This window comes from Apodemus sylvaticus, chromosome 19 (genome assembly GCF_947179515.1).
Source record: "Apodemus sylvaticus chromosome 19, mApoSyl1.1, whole genome shotgun sequence".
NCBI classification, from domain to species: domain Eukaryota; kingdom Metazoa; phylum Chordata; class Mammalia; order Rodentia; family Muridae; genus Apodemus; species Apodemus sylvaticus.
The window spans coordinates 34093850-34113649 of NC_067490.1; the positions used below are offsets into that span (position 1 = coordinate 34093850).

At 41.9% G+C, this 19800-nt stretch overlaps 1 protein-coding gene across 1 annotated transcript in view; it reads left to right on the forward strand.

Annotated features, from left to right (window-relative positions):
* Nucleotides 1–11905: 11905 nt before the first annotated feature.
* Nucleotides 11906–19800, forward strand: part of Cep85l (centrosomal protein 85 like) — a 172993-nt gene continuing 165098 nt past the window's right edge. The window contains exon 1 of the mRNA XM_052163574.1: nt 11906–11964. The gene's annotated coding sequence lies outside the window, so the exon portion shown is untranslated. The remainder of the gene's footprint in view (nt 11965–19800) is intronic.

The window sequence follows — 19800 nt, forward strand, 5'->3', positions numbered from 1 at the left end:
AAGGCCTCAAGAACAAGTTCTCAGCACAGAGCAGATTTATTTGCCCCAGAGGGAAAGAGGGCAGGGAATGAGAGAAAAGGCAGGGGATAGGAGGAGGGCGAGGGAGAAGGGAACAAGGGAGGGGGGGAAGGAGTATTTGTACTGCTGGGGACAGAGAACTGCCTCTGGATAGAGAGGAGACAGACATGGCACATGGGAAAATGGCAGTTTATAAAGGTAAAGGGTGGTGGTGGAACCCTCATTAGGATGAAGAGTCTAATTTTAATTGGACATGTTAATTAGGTGAGCCAAAGGGGGCTTTTGATTGCTGCACTTCAATACTTTGATGGCTGGACCGTGGTCATCAGCCTCAGGAGGAGGAAGTGGCCAAATAAGGGATTAGACCTTGGTGGCTACCTTTAAGAATGTAATATAATGGTGTTTAGCAAGGCACAGGGAATGGGGGAGAGGCACAAGGCCTGCCATGCTTGAGACCCTTCAGCTAGCATCTTGAAAATATTAACACACAGGTTTCTTTGTATATGTGAGAGAATTTGCTTGGGAAGGCATGTGTGTATCATAGCACACGTGTGGACACAGGAGAACCTCGGGTGTGGCCGTCTACTTGATTTGAGACAGGGTCGCTCTCTTTCAATGCTGCATGCATAGCTGGCCCATGAGCTATGTGAGTCTCCTCTCTCTCCCTCCCATTTTCCTGTAGGAAATGCTGGCATCACAGACGCCTGCCCTGCCCTGCCCTGCGGCTGCTTTTTATTTATTTTTTTTTTAATTTTATTTTATTGTGTGTTCCTGGCATCCACACTCAGGATCATACCTAAATCAGGCTTGTGTATCAAGGCTTTGGACCCACAGGGCCATCTCCTCAGCCCTACATACCAATTCTATCTGGGAGACTTCTGGGGGTACCAACAGCATATGATAAATATGGACTTTTTATGAATTTAGAAATCATAACTTTTCTTGCTTATGTTCATGTCTGGGATTTTTCCTTTTGAGATGGAGTCTTGCTGTGGCTAGCCAGGCTGGATTTGAACTTACAGCAACCCCTCTGCTATGCTTCTGGAGTTCTGGGATCACAGAGGCACCATGACTCCAGGATTTATCTATTTTTGCAATCAAGACTACTAAAACCAAAGTGGCTCTTTTAAAATCTTAGCATGTCTGATCAAGACTTCACATATCTAGTATTCTTATATAAATCATGTGGGATGTCCAAATAAGTCAGATACATTTCACCCACTTTCTAAAGCCTGGGTAGTAAGGCTCAAACCTAAGGAATGCATGAATCCCAGGCAAGACCTGTATCACTGAACTACATGTTTCCAATATTTTTTTTTTTAAATCCATCTTGGCCTGGCAGTGGTGGTGCATGCCTACAATCCCAGCACTTGGGAAGCAGAGGCAGGCAAATTTCTGAGTTCAAGGCCAGCCTGGTCTACAGAGTCAGTTCTAGGATAGCCAGGGCTGTACAGAGAAACCTTGTCTCAGGAAAACAAACAAACAAACAAACAAAACAAAAAAAAAAAACAAAAAAAACCCCAAACCACCTTTACTGTGACAAAATAACAAAAGAAGTTGTAAGTATTTTCATGTAAGTAATGTGTTCAGAACTTGTTAGGTAGCTGGACTGATAGCTTAGTATGCAGGAGGCCCCAGGTTTGGTCTTCTGTATGCAAATAAAAACATTATCAAAATAAGCTCAATGCTTCTACTAATAAAAAAAAAGCTGCCCCACACCTACTACCTCTTGGTAAGGCTCTCACTATTCTATAGAGGGAGAATTTTTGCTACAAACACCTAGTTACAAATTAGTGACTATGAAGAGTCAAAGATACAGAATCAGTGACCTTGAATGATATTCCATGTGAAGAGGAGTTAACAAGCTCTCATATGTGCTGTTGGTAGAAATGCAAAATGTTGCCATTGCTTTGAAAATTAGCATGAGATTTTCTCAAAAAAAATGAAAAAAAATTCTAATGGGCCATTCATACCACATCTGAGTATAAGCCCAAAAGAAAGCAAACTATTAAACAGATATTTGTTCACTTGTTGTATTAGTTGGGGCTTTCTAGAATAACAGAACTTATAGAATGAACCTCTCTATATATAGAAAGGTGATTTATTAGAATAACTTGCAGGCTAATCCAACAATGGCTACCTCTAAATGGAAGGTGTAAGAATCCAGTAGTTGTTCAGTCCATAAGGCTGGATGTCTCAGCTGGTCTTCAGTATAAGAAAGAATCCCAAAGATGTAGGCTCTGACGCCAGCAAAGGAACACACTTGCTAGAGACGTGATAGCAAGCAGGCAAAGAGCAACAACTTCCTTCATTTATGTCTTTATATAGGCTGTCAGTAGAGGGTGTGGCCCAGGTTAAAGGCATGTCTTCCCACCTCAAATGATCTGAACTAAATGTATGTCTTCCCACTTCAAATATCCAGATTAGAAGTAGACCTTCCCACTTCAAATTAAGGAAACAATCTCTCACAGGTACACCCCATGTTCAGGTTGTAATTAATTCCAGATATAGTCAAGCTGTCTACCAAGAATAGCCATTGCACCTGAATTTGTATCAGCTCATTAGTTTATATCACAATATCTAAGAGGCTACCCAAGTGTCTGTTGGCAGAGAACAGATACAGAAACTGTGGTTTGGACTGGATGGAATGTTATATATACTCAAAATGTAAGGATTTACTACAACCTGGATAAACCTGAAAGACAAGAAGTTAAATGAAATTTAACTTAATGAAACTTAATGAAAGCAGTTGCAGAAGGACAGTAGTGTATTAGTACACTCACACGAAACAGTCATATCCATAGTGATAGAAAATAGGATATTGGGTACCAGGGAATGAAGGAAGAGAAGGAGCCAAGCTAATAATTCAATAGGTTTTGAGTTTCAGTTGTACAAGATGAAAATAGTTGTAAAGATTGTTGGTGGTTCACAGCGAGGTGGGTATTTAATGAGACTGAACCATATACTTAAAAATGGTTAGGATGGTAAATTCTATGCTATGTGTATCTTATCACAGTTAAAATTTGAAAACAACAACAAAATGCAGCTGTGAATCTTCCAGGTGTTGTAAAACCAGAAGCTATTGTTTTCTCTTCAGATTGAAACATCTAATTCTATATTTTGCTCACAGAGTAATTCCTTAATATCATACTTACACATTCCCTACTGTCCAAACAAGGCATCTCTGCTCTGTGCTGCATTCCACAAATTCCTATCCTAATTAACATTTCACTCTAATAAGATGCTCTGTCTTCTGACGTGTTGATCCTTCAGTTGTTGACATGCCCTGGGATCTGGCCAGATATAACTCAGATAACTACAGTGGGCTAGGCAGCCTGGAGGGCCTGGTGGAAAACAGGCTCAGGGCACAGCTTCCAAGAGAAAGTGTGGTTGGCAGACACAGGGCGGCATTGAGCACTGGGATGGGTCATTGTAAGCAGCAGGCGTCTTAACTTGGAATCTGGACAGGTGGAAATATGTGATGTGATACAATCGCCACCAAGGAAACCTCCAGTCTGAATTTTTTATTTTTAATTGGAAATAAAATATTTGTTGGAATTTTTAATTTTATCTGAAATCGTTTGTTTCTCTTCAACTTCTTTATATTTTTTTAAATATTTATTCACTTTACATCCCAATATCAGCCCCCATTTCTTCCTGGTAATCCCTCACACAGATCCTTCCCCCATATTCACACAGATCCTCCCCTTCACTTGTAATATATGGATGGAACTATAGATAGTTTTATTCGATGAAGTAAGCCAGGCATAGAGAGTTAAGTGTCACATGATCTTACTAATATACAATGCTGTGGTTTACATGCTTATCCCATAGAAGTCCATAGAAAAATGTCTTGGATCCTAGCCTACAGCACTAAGGTTGTATGGGAACTTTTAAAAGCTGGGGCCTGTTTTCGAGTCCTTGGTAATATAAGGCTGTGCTCATTAGAAACATTAGGAACCTTAACCCTCTTCTTCCTCCCATTTCTCCTTGGAGCCATGACGTGTGCTGGTGCTTTTGCTTTGTGCCTCTACTGTGATGTATGCCTTGCCAGCATCCCAAAACAGCAGCTCCAATGACATGGACTGAACCTTTCAAAGCCACAAGCCAAAATCCCTTCTTTTAGTTAATTAACCAATTAATGTTTTCTATATTTAGTTTTTAAAAATTTTGCTTTATTTCTTGCTACTTTGAGTACTGAACCCAGACCCTTGCATATATTAAGCTATATCCCTCAACAGCAGGAGATACTTCTTCCTCTTTTCAAATAGATCATTGCACTTAAAGGCCTTCTGTTACATTGTTACATTAATGACAAACTGGCTAACACATGTGGAAACAAAAAGTGTGGTTCTTACAGAGTTGAGAGAAAAATGGTGGTGGCTGGAGACCTGAAGATTGGTGGGCAGAAGGGATTGACAAAGATCCATCTATGAACAGTAAGTTACCATTGATAAATAAGTAGTAAGTTGCAATCCTAAGGCTGTATGTTGTGGTTTTATGTGCAAATGAGCTCCTGCCTATGGTGGAAGAGGCACCTCTATGGGATGTGCCTACCTCTTCCTGGATACTTCTGCCTGCAGTGCAGACACAGTTGCCTTGAGAGGTTCCCTTTGCAGAGGAGCCCGCCCTAACTGGTACCAAGGAAGGCAAAAGCTGCCTGTGTGTTAAGAGGTTTTCCAAAAGACTGAACTGAGAAGGAAGACAGGGAGAGAGCAGTGGAGAAAGGAGATCAGGGGAAGTTCAAGGGGAAAGGGGAAGGGAAAGGATCTTAATCATGGGCTGGGGAGATGGCTGTCAGCATGACTTACAGTCTTCAGGTCAAATGACCCAACAATGGGCAGCTGTGAATAGGAAGTCCAAGAATCTAGTAGTTGCTCAGTCCCACAAGGGTAGGCATTTCAGCTGGCTTTTTGTATATGCTGGTATCCTAAAGAAGTAGGTTCCAACAGATATGCTGGCAAGTAAGTGCAAGCAGGAGAAAAAAAAAAAAAGAGCCTTTCTTCTTCCATTGTCTTTATGTAGGGCTCCAGCAGAAGGTACGGCCTGGATTAAAGGATTTACCACACCTGAATTTGGAACGTGTTCTGTCTCAGGCTAGCCTTGAACTCAGAGATCTGCTTGCCTCAGTCTCCTGGGAATAAAGGCATGTACTACCTTGCCTGAGCCTGAGTTTTTCATGGCCACTGTGGCTCAAGATTTGGATCAAAAGCATGTGTCTTCCCATGTCAAGATCCCGGTCAGAAGCCTGTGTCTTCCAGCTTCAAGATCTGGATCATAGGTGTATCCTCCATTTCTGGATCATATTTCATTCCAGATGTAGTCACTTTGACAACCAGGAATAGACATCACACTCACCAAATGCAGAAGATGAAGAGGGAGTTGCCTGCCCCACCCCCACCCCTACAATCCCACACCCAGCACTGGCTTCAGAGGATTTGGTGTCTCTTCTCTGATTAATCCTACACACACAGTGGCCATGACTTCAAAAAGGGTGAGAGGGGAAGCAGAACTTCCCTTCTAAAGAGAAAGAGTCAATGACTCCTATAATCAAATCTCCAGAATGCAGCCAGCCCAAGAGGCAGAACATTCTATGCAAAACAGCTCCCATGACAGTTTCTTTCATTTTTCTGGCTTGTAAAATATTGCTCATTTCTGATTCAGATCACACAAGTCATTCGTTGTCTGACAATTGTCTAAAATGAACTTGGGCTGCATCTTTAAGTAAACACTGCTAACGTCTCTACCTGCATTAACAACACCGTTCTTGTCAGCATGATGACTGGTCACCACTGATCATTGAGAGCTCTGTTTATACACTTATATTAAAAGGTAGCAGGTTTGTCTAGATTTCTGGCTGAAATTTGGCTCAGCACCAATATAGATATTAATAAAATCTGAGTTCAAATTTAGATGGGTGGCCTTACCTAGGGTGCAAATGATTCAGATGAAATCTGTAGATTTACTAGGAGGCTGTTACTAAATACTGAAATAGGTTATTTAGAGAAGTTGTGGAGGCCAGCACGATGGATCAGCAGGTAAAGGCACTTACTTGCCATGAAAACATGCCAACCTGTGTCTGGTCTCAGGGTAAAAACATGAAAAGGTAAAAGGAGAGAACCAGTTCTACAAAATTGTCCACTCACCCCCACAAGAACACCATAACAAGTGTGTCCCTCACATATGCACACGTGCACACACACATAAACCAACAAAAGTAATAAATTCTTTTTTTTAATAGAAAAGCTATGGGCTCTGTTTCCCTGGAGGCTCTAAAATAAGTTAATGACTAATTATTTTATAATTATAATATTTATCTAAATTCCAGGATCCTGACACAGAAAGATAGTTTTATTTGCTATCAAGGCTTTCTAACTGATGTTAGAAGTTCCAGTTTGTGATCTTTATATCCACGTAGCTTCTTGATTCTCTTAGTGTCTTACTTACTTCTGGTATTTATGTTAGGAATTCCATTTCAGGCCAAGTTTGCCAGGTATGAACTTGTTATTCACTGTATAACCTACAAAGCAAGGCATTTACTCTTACTGTCATAGGCCACATGTAAAGTATCTTCAACCCTCAAAACGAGTTTGGGAGAAGATAATGAAATAACTTGGGGGCTGACCAAGCTAGTGGCCCTATTTTTTGAGCTTCTACAAACTTCAGGAGGTGAGACCTCACTTGATGAAATTGGTCCCTGCGCATTGGGTTTCCTTGGAATGTCTTGTCCTGGGCTCCATGCTATTTTTTATTGATTCTTCTTGTCTACTATAATGTGAATTCTGCCATGGGACTCCTGCCACCATTGTTATATTTTGCCTAAGTACAGGAGGGAAACAACTATGTGAACCTTTGTAAACTGCAACTGAAAACAAACCCGTCCTATTCTAAGTGGGTCCCATCAGGGTTTTAGTCACAGTGAAGAGGCAAATTTAACTATGTATCCCTTTTGATTCCTCAATATTGTCAGAATGTTGATGACTAACCTTAATTATGAATTTGACTAAGGAGAAATGCTCTGCTATATTAGTTCCTTGTTTCCTCACTATGATGAAATACCGTGACCAAGGCCAGCAAGATGGTTTATTGAGTAATGGTATTTGCTCAAGTCTGGTGACCTGAGTCCAATTCCCAGGACCTATATGGTAGAAAGAGAGAACATACAGAACAAGTTGTCCTCTGAACTTCACATGAAGGCCATGACATGTGTATCCCCTGCCCTCCACTAAACACATGTAATAAATATTTAAAATATACACCAGTAAGAGCAAACTTAATGAAGGAAGCATTTAATTTTACTCACAGGTGTAGTCCTTCATGGTGGAGACATCAGGACATTGGAAACTTGAAGCAGCTGATTACATTTCATCTACAGTCAGGAAGCAGAGGGAGATGAACTCTCTCACTCAGCTTGCTCTTTCCTTTCTATTTACTCTAAGATGCTCGCCTATGGAATGGTACTCCCTACAGTGGGCAGGTCTTTCCCACCTCAATCACCTAAACCCCTTCCAGGGATGCTCAGAAACTAACAACAGGTATATCCAGCAAACCTGTTCCTAGGTGACTCTAGATTCTGTCAAACTGATAATCAGTACAAGCCATTCCAAAATTATTTGTCAAGTATACTTTTAGGTGTGTTTATAAGGGCTTTTCAAGAGACAGTTACCTAAGGGTAGGGAGACATACCCTAAATTAGGGCATGTCCTAGTGAGGGTGTTTGTCAACTTGACATAAGCTAGAGTCATTTGAGAAGAGAGAACCTTAAATGAGAGAACACTCCCACCAGATTGGTCTATGTGCAAGACTGTGGGGCATTTTTGTGATGAATGATTTATGTGGGACAACCCACTCCACTGTGGGTTGTGTCAACCCTGGGCCAATAGTCCTGAGTGTATAAGAAAGCAACAAGGAGTGAGTGAGCTAGTAAGTCAGTAAGCAGCATGCCTCTATGGCTTCTGCTTCATTTCTATCCGACAGATTTCTGCCTTGCGTGAACTTCCCTGATTTCCATCAGTGTAGATTGTTACCTGAGAATGTAAGGTGAAATAAACTCTTTCCTCCCCCCAACTTGCTTTTGGCCATGGTGTTTTATGACAGCACTCGAAGCCCTAAGATAGTCCAGCACTGTCCAATGGGCTGGGATTCCAAGTGGAATACATCTGCATGGAAAAAGAAAGAGGAAGCTGGCAGGGCAGGTGCTCTCTGTCTCCACTTCCAGTCTCCACCACATGGATGTCTTTGTGCCACATACCTTTCTACCACCACACACTGTTTCACCACAGTTCCTGATCAAGCCAAAGTAAATCATCCCTTACTGAAGATGTTGTTTTTAAAATCAGATATTTGTCATAGCATAAAAACATTACATGGTACCATACTTGCTTCTAATACACATTGTCCAGTGCTCCTTTCTTTCCACATTTTGCCTTAGTAATATCCCTGTCTACTTCAGTTCTCAGATGTTTAAACGGTCTCGGGGAGGCCGAGTAACGTTCAGGAGACTGTTGAGCAGAAATCACACCCAGTTCTGTCTAACTCTAAAGCCTGTGCTTCTAGCTACCATAGAGTATACCTAATGAATTAACAGAGCGTCACACCATAGAAAACAGTCCTTTTATCAGGAAACTACACCCTTCTCTTAGCATTTAAAAGGTACTGGGATTTCCTTCCCCATCCAAAGATAGTTCAGAGGTTCATGGGGAGTGACAAGTTTTCCACTAATTCCTGAAACTTTTTATGGCAGGAAAAAGACTTTCATGATTCTCAGCTGCTCACATGCACGTTGTGACTCTGATAAGAAAGTACAGATTCTGGTTTTTATAAAAAAGATAGAAGTAGAAGATGTAATGCATTCTTTTGAAAACTCTCCAATACTTGGAAAAAAATTTTCAAGGACACATTTGCCTAGGGAGTACGGAACAGGGAACCTAAGGATATTCAAAGTTGATCGTGGCAGGTTGAATCATTAATCTGATTATCAAAAAAACTACGTGTGGACAATAAGATAATGATGCCAACTTTCTTAGGTAGCACTCTGACCTATGCTGTCTTTGCACAACCTACATTCACATCATGACCACTTTCACTCCCGTCTCTGACATCCATCTGGTCGTCCACTCAGCAACCCAGTGACATCTCACCTTTTTAATGACCAATGTCCAAGGAAAAGATCCTAAATGATGGCATAAAGTCAGCTTATTACCTTAGCATCTGGCGAACTTTGGAGCAAGACAGATGGTGGAGCTGACGATGCAGTCTGAAATGTTTCCCTGTGTTAGCAAGACTGTCAGAGACATGCCTCGGCTCTTCCCTTTCGAGGTGGGAGAGGGAGGAAAGAGCGTTTAGTTGCTGTCTGTGTGCATGCTTTCCCACAGAGCATGCAGGCTGGGGCTAGGAATGGCTTTTATTAGTAAACAGTGAGTTCTTTAACACATGGGGAAAACTTAGCTCTGTGATGAAAAATATCACAAAAGCCTTTCCTATGAAGTCCCCATTTATTGTATCTAAATTCTGTGTTCTATCTCTGGTGGAGTTTGGGTCAATTGACTGCCACCTACAGTTACATATATCTGAAATCATATTTAGTTTCTGGCTTTGTCCTGTTCATAAATGCTGATCAAATGGGAAGCCAGCTGTTACCAGCTCCACATTCAACGAGCCTCCTATGTTCAAACCTTTCATCCAAAGAGTCACAAATCCCACAATTCCTAGCTCTGTGGCACTGCTCAAAGCCGTGTCCTGCTTCCATTCACACGAGTTCTTGAAACTGGACTTTGTATGCAGACAATGGAAATGGGTTTTGTCTCCTGCTTCTAGATGCTCCCTTGTTTCCTGGGTACCAGAATTCTTTTGACTGATTTCATGAAAAGTTTTGTCAGGGTCACTGAGCAAATATTCTACCAGCTTATTATCATCTCATTATCACATGCACCGACTGCAATCATTAAAATGTGTCTTGTGCCTTCTTTGATGGCCCTTCTCTCTGTCCATGTTGTATCACGCAATGCCGCTCTGCTCAAGATCATTTTTGGTCATATCCTAAGAGTTAACGTGAGAACAGGTTCCTTTAATGTGTTTCTGCCTCTTGGGTGCTGAGTTACAATCAAAGGTATATTAAACTGCGATTGAATTTTTACATTCAATTTTCTTCACATGTCCAGCCTTCTAACAAGCTATTGGAAGTTCTTCTGCACAAGGAGGAAGTCTCTATTTGGACACTGTATCCAGGCTTTGGGTCCTTACAGGTAGGACAGGTTCTACCAGCCACCTTTCGAAAGCAATGTCAGAAAGCACTTTACCATACTGAGCAGCCAAAGCTTCTCCTGCTGTTTCCCCAACCCTCTCAAATGGAGCTGGGTTCTATCCCTGACCCAACTTATATGCCTGATTATCAAACCTTTATATTTCAGCATTTTGTAAAGTTAACTTCTCCCTCATTATGCTGTTCCCTTTAGCTTTTTCCAACATTATGCCATTAAATCACCTTATCTAGTTCAAAACACTCTTATAGATGCATTGTTTTGCATTAGATTCACAGGTTAAATGAAGGCAGTTGACTTGATAACACTTTATGACTTTCTTAGGTTTTTCCATCTACAGCAACTTACGCACCATAAAGCCTGGGGCATTTATCAATAGAGAGGTGGGTCGGCATAATACCAGATGGGACAGTAATTGTACTCACTACACTGCTGATCCTAACAGACTTTCTTTAAAAACAAAAACTAGAGTGTATTTCAGCTGCTAGAAAACAAACCAAAGGAAGGTCTTTCCCAGGGACTTATATGCTCTTTGTGTCAGAACGGTGAGCACAGTAATCTTTCAGCAGTATTGGTAAGTGAGTGTGTGTGTGTGTGTGTGTGTGTGTGTGTGTTTCCCATTACTTGTATCCCTTGGGTCTTAATTAGATCAGAAAGACAGATCTCTTTTTATATCCCTTTTGGAATAATCTCCATCTCAGTGGATGTGAGGCAAGTGGAACTGTGTCACCAGGCAAACACTGGGAATACTGAGCCAATAAATTTCCCTTCCTGGACATTCCTTCTGGCAAGAGGTATTTAATCTCTTGTCCACCCTGAGTAAGTAGTGTGAACCCATTTTCTACAGTGAACAATGAATAAACTGTTTGGACAAACAAGGACAAACAAGGTCTCTCTCATCAAGAAACACCACTGGGGGAGAGGGGAAGCCTTTATCATATAAAGCCTTCGCCTAAGTCTCCTGCAGAAGACTCCTATGTGCTGGGATTATACACAAGTGCTACCGTGCCGACCTGATAGGGGAGCTTTGTCCATTGCTGTATTTTATGTGTTCCGGACTGTATTTAACACTTGGTAACCACCTTGTTCAGTGAATGGATGAAAAAAGCCAGTATGTGGCTCCCCAATTCCCCTCTGAAAGGTTCCTGAGAGTACAGATCTGCTACCTTCCTCTAGGTTGTGTTTGTTTGTGTTTAAGAAAGTCTGTTGAGAAGAGTGGCTGGTGTAGGGAGTACAATTACTCTCCTGTCTAGTCTCTGACCCACTTCTCCATTAAAGTATTATTAATGAATGCCCTGGGCTTTATGGGAGAGCCCTTTTTGTTTCTTTGTAGCCAAAGCTCTTGAAATTCACACTTCTGCAATAATGGCTCTGACAGATGGGTTCTTCTTGGGCTGTCATCAGCCATGGAGAAATTCCAGTCAATGAGTGAGTTAAGTTTCCAAATGCTTCTGAATCAGGTTATGCAGACAGTGGGTGCTTCTAGGCTAGGGCGCTTCTGGGCCAGGGTGCTTCCTGGCAGCGTGGATGCAAAATGTGTGCAGGAAGTAGACCCTGCGGTTTTGTGCAGCCACTCAGGTTGCCTTCAATGAATATGCATGATGCCGCTGGTGCTCTTGCCTCTTGAGCTGAGCCTCACCCCCACATGCCCAGGTCCTGCCTAACGTCCCTGAGGAGATTTCAAAAAGTGAGTTGCTTCTCCAATTCTGGAGGATTTCCTTTTTTTTTTCCTTGTTTCCTAAAAGATGATGACAACTTGCACCCTGACTTATTTTTATTCACAGTGAGTCATTTGCTAGTCTTATTTTATTTAAAAAATATTATCTAACTAGAAGCAGATAGAAAAGTTGAGGACGATACCTCTTAGGAGAGAGGCGAAGGTAGCCCAGTCTGGGTTTGTTGGGTAGTGTCTTTTGCTGCCCTCCCGATAAGCACCACTGCCACAAGAAACCGAGCAGATGGCAAATGGCCTCTGCAAAAAAGCATTGCGAGTGGGTTCCTTTGTGTTGGGAGCGACTGTCATTCTGCTCTTCCTGTGAGCTGTGTTCTCCTCAGAACGCAGAGACCAAGCTGGAAAACCCTCCTAAGTATTCATAAAACAGATCGCTGGCGCTGAAAGGGGGTTTGGGCAGTTGATGTCTCACACAAGTGTGTTCTAGCTAATCCTGGCTCCACGTGGTCTTTGTGGGGAGGAAGTGGGGGAGGGGCGAGGGGGGCCTGGCTCAGCTGAAAGCCAAGAGGCCTGGCTCCAGGAACCCACTACATGCTGAGCAGCCTTTGCTAGGAAATGCCCGCCTGTGCCCACTCCTCACCCCCACCCTACACTCCGGACACCCCCCTCCCCGCTTTGGCAAATAAACTCAGCTCCTAATGGGCATATTTCTGCAGCAAACAGGGAGATGCAGGGCTGTCTTTGGTGTGCAGGCAACTATGGGCGAGGGGATGGCAAATGTAGACTGTTCTGCAGTTGTTTTGGCGAACCGTGCCAGGCCTTACTTGGACTCTGAGAGCAGTTTCATTCATGGAGGTCGCAGCCATGCCACAGGAGAACCCACGCTAATGAGTTTTCCTTAATCGACAGTGGGGACAAGGTCACTGCTCTTCTACAAGAGTGGCACCCGTGTCTCCCGTGGGTTGGATGGAGACCCTTCCAGGGCGCCCCCAGATGGAGTCGTGCCTGTTCTGAAGTTTGTTTTTTGAACGTTGGCTGGCCTTCTCCTGTGCAACAGTCATACTATGAAATATACGTACAGCACGGTGTTTTGGCATTTAAAGTTCATGATTTAAGAGCTGACGGCATTTGCCTCATCGTTAAATGGTGAAATAACGGGGTCACAGCGAGGTTAACAGGATTGAGAACTTCAGTTTGACTGGAGTCCTTCCTCTACTGAAAATGACTAGGAAGTGAAAGGACAGAAAAGGAGGAAAATGGAGAGCGAGGGAGGGAGAAGGGAGGGGGATGGGAGGGAGAGCGGAGGGGGAGGGGAGGGAAGGGCAGAATGGAAGCGGAGGTTTATTCATAGAAGTCTTGGACACATGAAAACTTAAATCATCCAAGTTTATAAACCTTTTTATAAGCCCCTCCCACATCTTTATTGATTCAACAAGCCTTCCAAGAGTGTGTTTCTTGAGCAAAACACTTTCGTGACTTCCTGGCAATTAACAAAAGAAAGCAAAACCCTCTTCATTTTTCTCTGTCATGCAATCCTTCTTCTCTCGTTGCCCCTGCCGTGCTCTGTCTCCAGTGTGGCTAGAATGCCCGGAACTTTCATCAACATAATTTTTTTTCATGGAAAGGAACCATTTTAATTACATTTAATAAGAATTGTGGGGTAGATGTGTACTTACTGTGGGGCATGTATCAGAGGAGAGCTTTCGAGAGTCAAATCTCTCCTTCCACCATGGGGACTGGAGATTTAAACTGCTTTGTCAGGCAAGTATCTTTATCCTCTATGTCTCTCTCTCTCTCTCTCTCTCTCTCTCTCTCTCTCTCTCACACACACACACACACACACACAGATAGACATAGATCATCATACATACCCCTTACACATAGACACACAGATACATAGGGACATAAACATACACAGATCTTCACACATACACCACCACCACCACTACCACCACCACCACATCCTATGTTTTGGCCAGTGGTGTGATCTTTATTTCCAATCATTAGTGAGTTTGAATATCTTTGTGTATTTTTTAAGGCTTACATTTACTGACATGTGAATTAGCAACTCGTATACTTAATCTGCTTTATTTAAAAAAAATAAAATAAGACAAAAGAAGTACAAATCTCTTTCTACCTAAAATTCGAAGTCTAGGTAGGCGTCCTATAGAAATTCCTACACTTGGAAAGGGAAATGAATAAGTACCCCATTAGAGCATATAATAAAGATAATGATAAACAGGAAGTCGATTTGGGTATGTTATGTTAACTGGTTACTGAGGACTAGAATAGAAATTTTTAAAAATGCTATTCTATATAAAGAAATATAAATTGAGAAATATAAATTTGAGAAAATACATTGCTAAATGCTACCTTACATTTTCTATGTGCCTCTGGACTTCATGGTTGAAACTGTTTCTGTTGGTCTTTAACTTTAAAATACTATCTATCTAACATTAAAATACTATCTATCTAACATTAAAATACTATCTATCTAACAAGCAGGCAGTAATTGCAAAATCTACCTCAAATCCCAAATTCCAAACCTTTTTGTTGCAATGGGGGAAATAAAAAATGGCTTTGGTTGAAAATACAGAAAGAAGGGAGGGAATCAGGGTGAGTTAACCTTGGTTCAGTTCTGAGGAATAACAAAAGTCATAACTTGTTACCCATAGATACTGCATTTGACATATGTTATCAGTGCCTATATTACTTAAAACATGCTTGAAACATAGTATCAACATGCAAAACTATTTTAGACTGCAGATAGTGAAGTGCAGAGTTTTTAGTTAGCAAACGTGTTTGAGTTCTAATTTGTCTTTATAGGTTTTGTCTGTTGCATTTCCCAACTTTTTATACAATTTTGTGACAGAGGTGCATAGTAGAATTTGAATTTACTTGAAATTTTCACCCAATCTGATGAATCAGCAAATACATTCTTTGTTTTGTTCCTGGCTCGTTGACATAACCCTGTTGTTTATCTCATTTCTCAGCCATTGTAAAGTAGCCTCATGTAAAATTTAGGTTTTGGTTCAGTTGATCTGCTGCAAAAGGAATAAGGTTTATTTCAAGAAAGGAACACCTTTTTAATGTTTTTATTTTCACCCCTCAGACTACTTATTTATGCAGTGTGCACAGTGTAACTGTGTATGCATCTGCCTGCAAAGCTTTTCATGAGGCTAAGCCCACAGAAATGAGTTCTGATTTGTAAGTGTTTATATGTAGGGTGAAAGACTCTAGTTCAGTGGTCCCCAATCTTCTGAACACTTCCACCTTTTAATACAACGCCTCATGTTGTTGTGATCCTCAGCCATAAAATTATTGTTGTTGCTACTTCAGAACTGCAGATTTCCCTCTTGTTATGGATCGTAATGTAAATATCTGATATGCAGGATGTCTGATGTATGATCCCCTGAAGAGGTCATTTGACCCCCAAAGAGGTCACAACCCATTAGTGGGGAACTGCTGCTCTCCTAGATGGAAAGGTTGGGAGAGTATACTTTATCCCAAGTATTTCTGTAGAGCCTGATCTTTTAAAAATGGGAATATTTTTTATTATATTTGTGTGATTTAAAAAAAATTAAGAGAGAATGACTAGATTTTAGCAATGCAGGATTTTGTCTATTTCTTCAAACACCTGGAATGGTTGGAATTACGATGTAAACTTTATCTTCAGGGCTGGACCTTCAGTTCTTTGAGGACTCAGATCTTGTCTGCCTTGCTCAAAGTGATCATCTGAACCTCATATGCTGCTAAAGTTGTGGGACAAATGAATAATGCTTTGTGAAGGGCAGATGGGGAGGCCTGTGACAGTAGGATACAGGAGGGAGGCAGACTATGCTGAAGGGAGCTATGTTCAGTCACATGGAACTGGGACGGTGTCAGGGGCACGGCTGTGTCTCCCTCAAGGTGCTCACTAGCATGCTCAGGTCAGAAAGTGCCAAGATGACCACACTCAAGGTTCAGGATTGGTCAGGCCAGTGAAGGACAAGAGAACAGGGATAGTAAGGTGAGTGGTGAAAAAATGTGTCATAGATGCTTGGCTATGTAGAAAGGGGGCGAGAGATGGGGAGGCTAGTGGGAAAGAACACAAGGACTCCCAGGTCTCCTCAGAGGGTGTGAGAACTCAGAGATGAAGGATTGGAGGGAAACACCTTCACCTACAGCCTTCACAGGTGAGATAGCTCTATGTGGCACTGGGAGGCTGAGCCATAGGTGCCTGAATGGATGGAAGAATGAACACTTTGGGAGATAAAGAAAACCGAGATGCTTCCACGACCCTGGTTATATTACAGCTTGAGTTCCAGATGGGGAGTGAGTCTCTTTCCTAGGTGAGGTGCCACAGTTTTCAGTTACAGGCAGCACTGGAAAACTGTAGGCCAGTGGTTCTCATCCTTCCTAATGTAAGCTTTTAACTCCTCATTCTAAGCTCACCCCAACTATAAAATTATTTTCACTGCTACTTCATAACTGTAGTTTTGCTACTGTTATGAATCATGATGTAAATATCTGATATACAGGATATCTGATATAAAGACTCTGATAAAAGGGTCTTTTGACCTCAAGGGGGTCTTAATGCACATGTTGAGAACCGCTACTGTAGGCCATCCTGATAAAACAGGATGGAAAAAAAGGAATCCAGTGTCTAGGATTGTAAGAAGGTAATAAGACATGGCGGATGTTGACTGACAGCTCAAGAGGAGGAGAATAGAGTTGAAGAAGTAAGTACAGTGGAAATCTTGACCTAATTCTCCTTTGTTTAAAGCAATACATAAAAAAAAAATTTAAAAATGACAGGAAATTCAAATGCATGTTTAATTAGTGGAAGTTACTCTAAGACAAAAAAAAAAAAAAAAAAAGTGGAACTTCCTGAACTGCTCAGAAGACCTAAGGGGATAGACGTTGGAAGAAAAACCATGGCGGCTTGCCAAATTACAATTCTGGCCAGACATTCTCATACCTTTATAGGTATTCTACTTTCAGATTATCTGGCTTCCAGCAAAGCAAGGTTTTCTCCTGAAATGGGCAGCTGCAATTCAGGACAATTTCATTTTTGGTTGTTTTGTTACTGATGAGCATGGACTTCATGTAAAAAACAAAACAAAACAATAAAAGGACCTGTGTTCAATTCTCAGTATCCAGTTTTAAAAGCCAGGTGTGGTACCTTGCAATGTAATCCTGGTACTGGCAAGGTACCAGATACCAGGTACCAGAGAGGAGACTCACTGACTGGCTAGCTTAAGCTAGTTGGGGAGTATGAGGTTTCAGTACAGTGATACCAAGAAACCTTGTTTTCAAAAACAAGGTGGATGGTTCCTGAGGTTGACCTACAATGTACACACACACACACACACACACAAACACAGAGGAGAAAGTGCAGACACACACACACACGCATACACACACATGCACACACACAAAAGTGGTACAGGCATTCACACACACACAAACCTATAAATTAATAATAAAATGAAAAGGCCCTCTTGAGCACCTGTGTATTATTATTACATGAAAAACCTAAGAACTCTCACAGAGGCCAAGGCTCAGTCCTGGGTCATGTGTGCACAGGAGAGGCTTTGACACTACGGAAGAACAGCTCTCAACACTCCCCAATTAGTGTGGTGCTAACTGTGGGTAAAACAACTGATTGCGAGGGTGAGGGGAGGAGGCTTCACAGAGGCAGCCTCCCAGGCATTGCAGAAATGCACAGCGACAGAGAAAGAATTCACACCAGTGGGGGAAATTATTTATGGTTTTGCAAGGGTGAAAAGGAGATTTCTTCAAACATGCTGGTATGTGATACTCGGCTCTAGTGTTTAGACATATGGAGTTACCATGCCTGTTAAATTATTAAACGTGCCAGAAGACTTTGGAATCCCTTGAGAACATGTTGTGAGGAGAGCTGTCACACTCATTCCTATTATGCCTTCAACACACAAATGTCACATCAGATTGAAGTCTGCAGAAGGACAGAGCTTTCGAAAACCACATAGTCAGTTCTTGTATTGTTTTTACCCTTTATTCTGTGCAAACCACCCTCAGATTCCTCACAACTCACAGAGATTAAGGCTGACAGCCAGTACAGGTTAGCTGACTTGGTCTCCAGGGAAAGCTTCTCAAGGAGGGTGGATTCGATACAGGGTTTACTCAGAAGGCCTTCGTGAGGCCTTTGTAGTTATGTGTTTCGTGTGCTTTGTCGTTAAACATTGGACAGTTTCTTCTTTATCGTTCCCTGGGTAGGAATTATATTTCTTTTTCCCATCCATAATATGGGTAAGCTCAGAGGGACACTTTGTGCTTTATTTTATTATTTTATTTTTTTGTAGTGTTATCTCAAGGCCTGGAGCAAATTATCAATAAAGGAAGCAATGATAGCTGTTAAGAAGAGGCAAGGTGTGGAAAATAAACATTGCCAGGCATGAAGACAGGAAGGCAGAAACCTGCATGCTCTCTCAGAGATTTTTTTTTTCTACCTAGCCCATAAAGGTTTTTATCTTTCTTTCTGGTTTTGGTGTTTTGGTGTTCTCTCTCTCTCTCTCTCTCTCTCTCTCTCTCTGTGTGTGTGTGTCTCTCTCTCTCTGTTTCTGTCTCTCTCTGTCTCTCTCTGTCTCTGTCTCTGTCTTTGTCTCTCTCTGTCTCTCTGTCTCTGTCTCTGTCTCTCTCTGTCTCTCTGTCTCTGTCTCTCTCTGTCTCTCTGTCTCTGTCTCTCTGTCTCTCTCTCTGTCTGTCTCTCTATGTCTCTGTCTCTCTCTCTGTCTCTGTCTCTCTGTCTCTCTGTCTCTGCCTTTGTCTCTCTCTGTCTCTCTGTCTCTCTCTGTGTCTCTGTCTCTCTCTGTCTCTGTCTCTCTCTGCCTCTCTGTCTCTGTCTCTCTCTGTCTCTCTGTCTCTCTCTGTCTCTCTGTCTCTGTCTCTCTCGCCCTCTGTCTCTCTCTCTCTCTGTCTCTCTATTAGAAGAAAGGAGCTGAGCTGAGGGTAGAGAACGGGTGTGTGTATGGGTGATGTGGTTACTTAGCAACAAGAACGCTTTCAGCTGATGTTCAGAATTGAATAGAGGAAATGGGACAGCAGGGAATAAGTGACTGGGGAGAAGATGAAAGGGAAGGAAGCAGAAGTCATGATGAGAGAGTTTATGAGAGAACAAGAAGTAAAACAGTAAAGGAAATGTTTGAAGGTGGATGTGCTGTGGACCTAAAGACCAGAGACTACAGCCTAAAATGAGTGATGTTGGGGGCGGGGATAAAGATAAAATAGCCATGAGGATAAGAAAACATCTGCAGTGAATGACGTCAGGGAAATGGGATAAAAAGCCTGCGTGTGAACTCTGGGCTTCACTCTTGGCTCTTTCATGACCACACCAGGGAGGAGCTGAAGAAAACTGGCTAGACCATTCCATATCATACAGTCTGATTAGGTCATCCTCAGGGCGAGACAGCAGGCTGGGTGGAACCAGGAGTATTTTTTATAACATTTTACAGTAGGTATGAGCTCTTAGGATGACTGTATAATAACGGTGAGGTTTGAGAAGATCCAGGCCTGACCCCAAGGAAGAGGGATGAGCCTGAGACACGAAAACTTCAGATCCCATCTTGGTTTTCTCCCCACATTTTGAGAGTCAAGGCTCACAGTAGGCCTGAAGCTGTGTACTGTGAACACGTATGTCTTGACATTTCTCTAGTACCTTTGTCATGCCAATCCCATGATACTCAGTAGCATGGGTGTTCATTTAAATTGCACATTAAGTCTAGTTTACCTCTGTATTTGTCTCTTAAAATAGAAACCATACTTCCTGGCCCACCTTCCATTTTTTTGTTTTTGTTTTTGATCATTAGGATACATAAAAATAATGTATTT